This window comes from Papaver somniferum, chromosome 5 (assembly GCF_003573695.1).
Source record: "Papaver somniferum cultivar HN1 chromosome 5, ASM357369v1, whole genome shotgun sequence".
NCBI lineage: Eukaryota > Viridiplantae > Streptophyta > Magnoliopsida > Ranunculales > Papaveraceae > Papaver > Papaver somniferum.
In genome coordinates this window covers 61,701,479-61,711,670 of record NC_039362.1, presented here as the reverse complement: position 1 = coordinate 61,711,670, position 10,192 = coordinate 61,701,479, and positions in this window count along the sequence as shown.

Sequence of the window (10,192 nt, the reverse complement as noted above, 5' to 3'; positions counted from 1 at the left end):
GCAAAATAGTCCAAAAGGACTTGGGAGGCACACAGTTCCAATCCTAGGTTGGGAATTTTCAGAAAAGTTGGTTTAAAAGTTTTGTTACAAACCAAATCTAGGTTGGGTGGAATAATCTCAATATGCGATTTAGGTAAGAAAGTTGGTACTTCTAAGTTATTTTCATGGATAAGATCAATAGTACCAACACATACTTCCCCTAAATCAGAAATTGGTAAATCATGCTCACATGCATCGAACAAAACATCAAGACCTAAATCGGTATCATGATTGTCCGTAGTACTCAAATCAACATCGGAAGAAATAACATTTTGTGACTTAGGCAAGGAATCAGACACATCAAATTTGTTTTCATGCATATTAACATTAGTGTCTACAGAAGATTCAACTATTCCTATATCATGCTCATCTTCGAAGAACAATTGTACGAGTACCATACCAATATCAAAATCATATGATTTTCTATGAGTATTAGAAGAAACAACATTCATGAAGGTCGAGGGCGAGAAGCCATATGTTATTGAACCAAAAGGTTCCACAATATTTTCATGTTCTTCTAACATAACATCATTATCATCATAATCTTCATAATCATCATCATGGTAACATGCATATTGGTCCTCATTAACAGTGGTGGTGTCATTAGTCGATTCATGTTCCTCTAAATTAGGTTCATATTCAACATCATTTACATGAATTTGACTAGACACTTCATTAGGGACAACATACATTTCCTCATGAATTTCCTCCTTTTGTAGGTGAAGCAAAATTTGATCTAAATATGCCTGAATTCGTGATGTAGATCTAGCAAAGTTTTTCTCACTGAGTCTGAAAGCTTCTGTGGTGGAGTCTAAATTCATGGGAGTACAAAATTCTTCATGTTCAAATTCTGGTGAATGGTACATGTGTGCATGGTCATTAGGTTTTATAAAAGATTGATCGCAACCCTCAAAGGATTGATTATGGTCCCAATGACTACTAGCCTCACAATTTGTGGGCATTTCATAATTTGGATTTTCATGGGATTCTCTAAATTGCCTATAATCATGCAAAATATAACAATATTTATCAGGGTAGTCTAAACCACCACATAAGGTACATGCATAGATTTCAGGTCGTCTATGTGAACTAGATGCTACAGATTTCTCATGTGTTTGCATTTCTAAAGCAGTGATCCGAGCCTCTAACTGATTCACAAGTGACGAATGTGTGAGTTGGATATTGTCTAGATGTTCATTTTCACTCAATGGTGGATGATACATGTGTGAATAGTCATTAGGGTTTGCATATTGAGGTTCATGACCTACAGAAGGTCCATAATAATAATCCCTATAACTATTGACATCATGGTCTGTGGGAGGCTCATAAGGTGAATCTTGCCCGTAAGCTTCTCTAATAGATTTATTCCCAGTGGCAGACCAAAATCCAGACATGTTATGTTTATCAAACAATCACACAATTCAAAAAGAGAAATAAGGCCCACACTTTTCAGTTATGGGTTTCAAAAATTTGATTTTTTAGGCTTTAAAGGTAAAGCCTATTTGGGATTTTTGGTTAAAATGAGGGAGAAAATTTTTGGTTTTTGAATGGGAGAAAACTTTTGGTTTTAATTGGGAGATAAAAAGAAAAATTTGGTTTTTAATATTGGGAGAAAAACTTTGGTTTTAAAATTGGGAGCAAGCCACATTGGTGGAACAAGAATTTGGTTTAGAGTTGGGAGAAAAATTTGGTTTTGTTGTTAGGAGCAAGCCCACATTGGTGGGAGAATTGTGCAGCCCAAAAGGAAGTTTTGAACAGGCCCAACTGTTGGGTTGGAAGTTGGTTTGAAATTTTTTTAACTTTTGAAGCTTGAGCCAAGCCCAGAGACACTTAATTAGAAGCCCACAATTTCAAAAATACAAGCCCAACAGACAGTAAAGAAGGCCCAGTTGGGCTTTGCTAATGGGTTAGGCTTACTTGTTTGGAGGGAAACCCAGTTGGGCTTTTTACCCCTTTTTGTTTGTTGCACAGCCCAGTTGGGCTTTGTTCAGTCTTCCACTCCACAAACAGCAGCCCAGTTGGGCTTTGTTCTCTTGTTTCACATTGCACAGCCTAACAGAAGAGAAGTAGAAACCCAGCAGCAGAGGGGCAGCACCAACAGTCCTAGCTTCACCAGCAACAGCAGCTTGGTGACAAGCCCAGCCCAGCAGCTTCAAAGTCTTCAATCAGCTCACAACAGAGCACCAGTGGTACCTGTAAGTGACAAACAAGGATTGTCAGAGCACCAGCTTCTCCTTGTAGGAAGACTCAAGGATTTTTATCAACAAGTGATGCAAAACTACAAGACTATGCAGCTAAGAATATGAGATGCAGGTGCAGCTACAGATGAGAAACTAAAATGCAGTTACAGGAAAAACAGCAAATATGCTTACACTAAATGCACAGTAAGTTAGCTAAGATGTAAGTAAAGAAAGACTAAGATGGACATCAAGGAAAACTGAAAACAGCAAAGCAAGATACACAAAGCTTCAACCACACAGCAGCCAAGTCCCCGGCAGCGGCGCCAAAATCTTGGTAGGACTTGAAAGAGTACCTAAGACTATGTCTAACTGCAAGTGCACAGTGTCACAATGTAACACATGGCAAGCACAGGTCGATCCACAGGGACAAGGTGGGTGTAGATTTGAAACTATGGTTTTAACTATAACTGATTCGAAACAAGAGTAGCACAAAAGGGTGTTTTGTTTTGTCGATACGACGGAGATGATGGTAGTAACAGAGATAACAAAAACGAAAACAAAAGTAATCTAACAAGCAGATAAATATGATGCTAGGGCAGTCGAATCCACCTCTTAACCACACCAATCCAATTCAATCTCAACAATGTTCTAGTCCCTTATAATGGATACCGGTGGTATTCCGCCTATCCAGGGAAGTTTCAGGAGGATAGTTCAGTGTCACTAAGATGATTCTTAACCCTAGTATTAGCTGCCCTCTCACAAGACAAACTAACCGCAGATCAATCACTTAGATAATTAAACAACCCTGATATGGATATTCTAATCGCAACTAAGGTATTTCTCCAAAGTACTAACTGTCTTTTCAGGGCACAACTAGTCAAAGGATCGAACAACAATCAATTAAGCATGAGTTGTAGCACAATCAACATAGTGTTACTCTGACTACAATGGATACATGGCATAAACTGTGAGAGCAAAATGCTGAAGGCTCAGATTATATTTATCCAAAACATTATAGCACAACAAGAACAATATCAATACACGAACCAAATATAGCAATGGATTAATGGTTTCATCTAAACCCTAACTATGAAATTAGAACATCATGGAGATAATGAAATCAAACATGAACTACTGCTTGGTGCACCGGCTAATCCGGGCATACCCACACACACACAATACCATGTTCTATTTATACCCAAAATTAGGGTTCTTAACAGTGTCCCCCAAAATTCCCAAATTAGGGTTTACATTGAAAATTAAAATTAAAGCTCACCTGTCTCTGCTTTTGTTGTCTCCCCCTCGACCCATGTCTTGTCTTCCTTCTCTGCTACTCCTCCTGATCCAATTTTCTCTTACATCGCCTCTGCTACAAACCCTAGTTCTCTCTTTCTTGGTTGTAGCGTCTTTGCGAGAAGCTAAAACTAAGCTAGAGAGAGTCTAGGGTTTAGGGTTAGTCTGCTGTGGTGTCGGGTGAAAGTAATGATGGTGAAGCTCGAGAAGAAGGGGAAGAATGGTGTTGCAGGTCTGTTGGTCGGGGAAGAAGGAGAAATTTGGGAAGAAGAGGAGAAGTCGATGGTTTTGGGAGAAGATATTTGGTGCTAGGGTGTTGAGCGGGTGTTGCAAATTCGATGTCTAGCGAAGATGATACGTTGGATGATCACATCTGGATTGAATCGAACGTCTAAGATGGAACAAGCTTGCATCGACCATTGGATGCGTGATACAACAATTCTGACGGCTTAGATTGGAGTTAGGTACTATGATGTTTGACAGGAGCTTCAATATTTGATGCTCGGTGATGAGGCGAACGTTGGATGATGTGATGGATCCAATCTGACGGCTCTCATGGAAATGGGTATGGATATTGGAAATGGATTTGGGTAAGGGTTTTGGGCCTTGGGTATGCCAAGCCCATATCTTCTTTAAAGACAATTCTTCATCTTCAAGCCCACTTCTAGTTGATCCGGCTCTTGCAAACATCATTCTTCGCTGCCTTTCTGCGGGAGTCTTTGCCGTTTCTTTGCTCTTTTCGCTCCGTGAGTTAACCAGGCTTTATTTAGTACCTAAAAATGCAAAATTAATTGAGAAAAGTATTTATTCTTGAAAACAACGAAAACACAGAATATGGGATAAAATGGGGCATTAGTGCACAAATGATGAGTTAAATGCCAATAAAAAGGTGCAAATATATACAATATTTGGAACTCATCATCCTCCACCTGGACGGGTAGTTTTCCGAAACTGCATTCGTTCATCCTTGTGAACTTGTGTTCGTTGGGTAGGACTGTCTGTGGTTGGGTTTCCATAGGTAGTTTCCCAATCTGGGATTGGAGTTGAGTAGATGTGTGTAATGACCTCGCTTGGTTCACTTCATCCTTTATAGAAAGCCGCTTCTGCTAGGTGTGCTTCTTCAGTTGTGAAAGGGTCGATCGAGGCTGGGACTCGCTTCTGCTTCCCTTTCAAGATGAACTTAATACATTGATGGTAAGTGGAGGACACGATCCCGTGTTTGTGCAGCCATGGCCTCCCCAAAAGTAGGTGGTAAGCTGGGTACACGTTCATAACGTATGTGTAAGCGGAGACTTCCATCAAGGGGTCGCTAGCTTGGATAGGTCCTACTTGGATTTTCAACTTAATAGTCCCTATTGTTTGTTGCGTGATTCCCCCGAAACCTTGGATGCCAGTAGCAAACTTGTTGATGTCCTCTTCTTTCACCCCGATGCTCTTAGAGATATGTAAAGGAATCAAATTGAGTGAAACCCCAGGGTCGACAAAGGCTCTCTTAAATTTATGCTTTCAGATTCCCACAGTGACATACAAGGGTCTTGTATAATCACAATCCGTTGTGCGGTCTTTTTTTGAAAAGGTGATAATGTCGGTGGGGAGTGGATACCGGCGATCCAAGTAATGGTGCACATCCTCATTCACGGCTATCTTGGTTAGTATTATCAACGCAATTTGATGTTGCTCAGTTGTGAAATTCAAAGTGTCGAAAAATGCTGCAAATAACGGTTTTTTGGCGACCGTGACTGCAATGTATTCATAGTTGTCTGCTTCAGACACGATACACACTTCTTCCGGTGTTGCCTCAGATTTTTCATGTGTGATCATGAAAACTTGTCGTGGTAATGGATCCTTCTGGATGTGTGTTTCTGGGCCAAAATCAATTTCTCCACTTCTCTGTTTGTTGTGTATCTTCCATTTGAATATCCTGCAGTTCTTCGTTGCATGCTCTACCTTTTGGTGGAAATGGAAGTACCTTGGATGACGCTTATCTTGTTTTGTTGGTTCTTTTTCCGGTGATGAGAGGGTCTTGTCTCCATCCTTACGCCATTCTTCCAAGAGTTCGATTGTGACCTCCAATGGGAATGGGAAATCCGTAGGTTCTACTACTTCACTTGGGTCACCACTCCTCTTGTAGCCTTTCCCATCTCTAAAATTAGTTGGTCTTTTCCCCTGTCCATTGTCTCCTTCATCCTTAGCATACGCCACCGAGTGTCCCACTGATTGACTTCAGATGCTTTGAATTCTGCTGCATCGTCTTCCAGAGAACACGCGTCCTCGAAGTCTGCAAAGGTTTCCAATCTAACTGCCGATAGGATGAAGCTGAGTTCCACTGGAAACCGACTGATGCCTATCTTGACAAGTTCCTTCTCAGGGATTTTCACATTGCTACGAAGACACTCTCCTCGGAAGCTCCTTGCAAAATTTAAGTACTTCCCCCCGGCTTGAATTTATGATTACAAATGTCTGAGATGGTAAGTTGCTTCTGTCGAGAGTAGAACTTCTTCATGAATTGGATTCGCATTTCATTCCATGACGAGATGTTGTTTTCTTCAAGTCCCACAAACCATGAGAAAGGTGCCCCGGTGAGTGACTTTCCGAACTCTCTGAGACAAATAGAGTCATTTGTGGCGTGCTCGTTCAAACTCATAAAAAAAAGAAACACATGTTCCGTTGCATTTCCAGAGCCATCAAATAGTTGAAATTTGGGTTGCTTGTAAGCCACTAACATTCACTTATCCAATAGACCTTGAGTAACGGGGGACCGCATAGTAAAACTTGTCGTGGGCGGGGTCAAACCATAGTGTTATTCGAGATATTTAGAGATATGTTCCTATGTTATGGCGGCTTGGTCTGCTTCCTTGTTAGGTTGTCCTTCCGAGTTTCGAGAAACCTCTTTCGGCATTAGGATAGACCCCGGTGTTTCGCTCCGTTGGGGGTTTGGTCGGATGGATGAGAGCCGCCTACCGAAAGGGTTCCACTGAGCTATGCTCTGTAGTAGAAGTGGATGCTGAGGGGCCTTGAAAGGGTCAGAATCTTCTTCACCGCCCTCGGGTTGTATTTCAGATAATCTTTCCATGAGGACCAATCTTCTCTTATCTGAACTGGCCAGCTCTTGACGCATTTGTTGTATTTCGAGCTGATGCGGATCAAGTAGTGGTTGTTCGCATGCCGGTGTGTTAGCTCCATCTGCCCCGGTTTGTACTTGTTGGATTTCCTCGACACGTCTAGACACAACCCCGGGTACATTTGACTGGTTCACCCTTATTAACAGTTTTTGGTCCTGTCCCCATGACTCTTCCGTCAGCGGCATCCCAAATTCAGGATTTGTTTGTTGATTCGACGTTCCATTGACGCCCGATGTTGCCATTGGTCCTCCTGTCTCTTTAGCGGGAGGTTCCGAGCCTGTCTTGTTTGAGTTGCTTGCCGAGGACTCCATCAGAATTATATTGGTACCGAGGACTAGTCCCCAGTGAAGTCGCCAAATGTAAACACCCTTAAATTATCACAGGGTAATGAGGAGTCTAATCCCAATACACAATACAATTATCTGGAGAACCTTGACTCTCTCTGGGAGGATTCTCTCCTTTTATAGGAAAAGCCTAACATACAGATACCGTACACGTGTAATACCTTTTCTAGTAAGTCTTCTATTATTAGACGTACACATGTATTATTACAGCTGGGATTATTTAGGCACCCGCCAGTCATCATCTTCGGGGCAACCCGCCTTTGGGGAAGCCCACTCATACTGCGTCATCGTGCAGAATGACCCCACCCTGTCAATGGCGACTTTGGATTATACCCGGATCCCCCATTGTCGTCCTCGGCTCTTGGTCAAAATCATGTGTTTACAGTCATTCGTAATTTTTTGTTTATCTCCATGGTCATTGTTCTTTCATAACTGTTTATAACATTCTAACTTATGGGGAACTTTTAGTACGACTTGCACGCATGGAATAAAGAACTACATAAAACAGAAATGAGATGAAAAACAGTGGATCCATCTTTTAATTACAATAAAATCCTAACTACTGTCGATACGAAGCCGGTGGATTCTCAAAAAACCTAAAATCAATCTAATTTGGCATGTTATAACGACGATTAAGTGTCCCTAAAGTACAATACAAAATATTTGGCGAAATAAAGAGAAAGTCAAGGTGAGAGAGAGGCGAGTTTTCTAGCGACGTTGGCCCGAGTCAAGATTTAATCTTAAATCGTTTCCAGGTGATTTTGTTCTGGTTCTTGTTTGATCTTTATGTTTTCCTGTTGAGAAAGATTAAGATACCAGTAAGTTATCCTTGGAAACCTCTTAGGTGTAGTTTTTGGAGTTCCTTTGATCATTCTTTGAAGAGGTTTTCAAAGAAGACTAATAGCTTGTTTGGATGCCACTCCAAAAGTTGTTTTTTTGACTTCTGTAAGCAGAAAACTCAGAATTTAGTTTGACTAATAATTACAGAATGACTTGTAGAAACAAAAAAATTTATCTTTTGTGAAGCAAAAACATTTTGCTTCCGACTGCTTCAGGTATCACATATGCTATAAGATTCATGTGATTGAGATGAAGGATGTCCAATCAAGGAAGGTGGTGGATTCTAGTAAGGAAGTATGGGTGAGGAAATAAACAAGGAGTAGGCCATCTAAGACAAGTAATTATAACTCTTACCTTGAGTCTTTAGTGGATGAGGGATGTGTTGGAGTTCCTATTCAGGAAAAATCTATCGATTTGGAGTCAAGGACTGAGATGAAGGCTAAAGGGATTGTAGTGCATATCACAAATAAGGGTAAGATGGTGCAGTCTACTTATGTGGAGGTACCCGCGATGCCAATTAATAAATTTGGTGTTCTTAAAGATTTAGAAGTTCGGGATATGCAGGATGATGATTCATTAGTGCAAAAAGGAGCATTAACTGAGGCAGCAAATATAACGGAAAGTAAAGCTTATACTTATGACGGGGGCGTAATTATTGGTTTGGGTGTTTCTAGAGCTGCGTTGAAAGTTACAGACAATAGAAAGTCTGTTAGAATTTTAAAAAAACCTCATGCACCAAAAGATGTTTAAAACATGGTGTTGGAATTAAGGGGTCTAAATGATCCCTTAAAGAAAGTAGCTGCTAGTAGGCTTCTAAATTCTAAATATTATCTTTTGTTGGGTTAATTGAGACTCATGTTTATGAGAATATTAGTAGTAAAATCAGAAGAGGAATAATGCCATCTTTGACGATTATTTGAATAATAGTTCTACTATAATATGGATTGGTTGGAATCCTAAAGTTTCGGCTGTTAGTATACTTCCTTCTTACGCTCAACTTATGTTTATTGATTTCTGGCATGGTTAAAGAATTCTCGTCATTAATGTGGTCTACAACGATAATGAAAATGTTATTATGAGAACCTTGTCGGAAGAGATTAATTCCTTTTTGTTTCAAATGAGCTCCTCTGGATTCTCATATGGGGTATCAATTGTACTTTGGAAGTTTCCGATAAAGTGAGTAGAGTTGAAGTTACTGGTCCTCCATATTCCGATTTCTGGAACTGCACTCATGCTTCTTGTGAGCACACAAACCTGCGAGGGGGTCCGAACGCTCACAATCAATCATTATCATCTAAAGAGATTGTGATGATGATATCCTGGTGTTGATTCATTGGCTCAAAACTTTCGGATTTATCATGGCCTCATCTAACAACTCCATGCGAGGTATTTGCGCATGGGATATAAGTATTAAGGAAAACAAAACATACAAGTAAACATCCATGGAGCTAAATAAATGTAAAGTGCTGAAATATAAATAAGACCAAGGTTTACGTGGTTCAGCACTAAGGCCTACATCCACGGGGTTTGTTGTTTTACTATGTTCTTCACGGTTACATGAATAGTCGAATGACTTTTGGGTTTACATATTTCTCTTTTCTAAGTGATTAACTTACCCTTGCAATCTCTCTCTCTTTCTCTCTCCTTCTCTCCCTGATTTTTCCGATCCCCTTTCCTCTTGGTGGAGATTGGGTATTTATAAGGTTAGAACGTGGGACCCATCTCTGAAGACCGTTGGAACCTTATCCTCTTGTGTCCTTGCGTCCATCACGCGGAGGTCTGCGTTTGCCCCCTTGATCCCGCAGAGGCATCCTCGCTCGTTCCACAGGTTGGTCGACACGTACACTGCTCAGAGTGTTTAATGCGGGTAGTTGAGGGGTCTGCTCGTGTCAGACAAGTGTCTTCTGCCCCTGTCAGTCCGTGTCAGCTAACTTTCTCTCCACCGTTGATCTTAGCTTCTCTTTTGGGGATGAGATAAAGTAACTCCTCGGGGTTTATTTGGTGTTTCGTGGCGCATCATGTTTTGATGTTTTGGCCTGCATGCTTTCCACGTATCTTTTTATATACACGTGTCTGATAGTGAGATATATGTGTACACAATTTGCCCCTTTTCTTCGGGCTTGAATGACTAATGGGTGCCTTGAAGAAAAACTATCGTCGCATATTCTTCTCACTCCTAATAACTTCTCCTAGATACTTGGGCACGTCTTTTATTCGTGCATTAACTACTTATGTAACGGGCACGTTTCCCATTCCTCCCTTAATTTCCTTCTCTTTCTTTCGGGTATTTTAAGGATAGAAAGAAAATTTAATTTCATTCTTCCTAAACGCTCTCTCAGTTTTCATTCTTTTTTCAGCCCTTAAATTTTCTGTC